Here is a 1,259-nt window from a genome sequence, read left to right as displayed (position 1 = left end):
GCAACATCAGTAAAAACTCCATGATCTGAGTACATGAATAAAAATGAAAGGAGATCGAGCTATACACCCAAACAAGACTATCACATAATGGGGAATTACTTCTTCGGGAAGGCTACCATTGCTACTGAACTTCCGCAGTACACTGAGAGCCGCTGTGTCCGATGCCCTCTCTGAATTATCCATCCTCAAGCTCTCTATATAGCAGGAGTCCATGCAAATAGGGCCTCCCTCTGCTGATGAAATCCACCAAGCCCTCACTTTATAGCTCCGGGGAGGAGCCCAGGCCTGGACACTCAGGGGCTCTCACTTGGTGATCGGGACTGAACACAGGCGGCTCACCATGGAGTTTAGAACGGGCTGGCTTTTCCTTCTTGCTGTTTTAAAAGGTAATTGTGCAAAACAAGAGCTACTGAGTGTGTGAGTGGCATGAGAATAAACAGTGACCCTGTGTGACAGTTTCCTGAGCAGGATGTCTCTGTGTTTGCAGGTGTCCAGGCTGAGGTGCAGCTGGTGGAGTCCGGGGGAGGCTTGGTGCAGCCTGGGGGGTCCCTGAGACTTTCCTGCACAGTCTCTGGATTTAGTGGCTTCAGCTACATCTACATGAGCTGGATCCGCCAGCCTCCAGGGAAGGGGCTGGAGTGGATCTAAGAAATCAGTGCTGATAGTAGTGATATAAACTACGCAGACTCCTTGAAGGGCCGATTCACCATCTCCAGAGACAACAGCAGGAACACACTGTATCTGCAAATGAGCAACGTGCGAAGCGAGGACACGGCCGTGTATTACTGTGCTGCAGGCACAGTGAGGAAACCTCAGCGTGAGCCCAGACACAAACCACCCCGCAGGAAGGCCCAGGACCAGCAGGGGGCGCTGCGGATCCATTGTGCACAGGTAGGGCCCCAGGAGCAGGTGCAGGAGAGGAAGATGGGGAGTGAGAGCATCCGGTTGGCCTCTGGGGTTTCCTGTTTGTTAACATCACACAACCAGCAGAGAGCAGAAATACACAGCCGTCTGATGACTTATGAAGTATTCGTGATCATATATATTTTTGTTGCAGGGTCTTATTATGCAGCTCAGACTCCTCCTCTTCTTGTTTTCAGCATCCCCCGTGCTGGGATTACAGGTATGTGCTACCACGGCCAGACTCGTGGCTGGTTCAGCGCGTCCAGGGGCGGGGCTGGCCCGGCATGTAGCATGTAGTTGGGGGACGGAACCTCAGTCCCTGCGCTTGTCTAACCAGGAGCTTAGTCCACTGAGCT

At 52.7% G+C, this 1,259-nt stretch overlaps 1 pseudogene; it reads left to right on the top strand.

Moving 5' to 3' along the window:
- The first annotated feature begins 308 nt into the window (after window positions 1-308).
- Window positions 309-1,259, top strand: part of LOC101580047 — a 6,309-nt pseudogene continuing 5,358 nt past the window's right edge.

This window comes from Octodon degus, unplaced genomic scaffold (genome assembly GCF_000260255.1).
Source record: "Octodon degus isolate 3935 unplaced genomic scaffold, OctDeg1.0 scaffold00204, whole genome shotgun sequence".
Classification (NCBI taxonomy): domain Eukaryota; kingdom Metazoa; phylum Chordata; class Mammalia; order Rodentia; family Octodontidae; genus Octodon; species Octodon degus.
The sequence above is the reverse complement of the archived record's forward strand: the minus strand, read 5'-3'. Positions and strand labels throughout refer to the sequence as shown.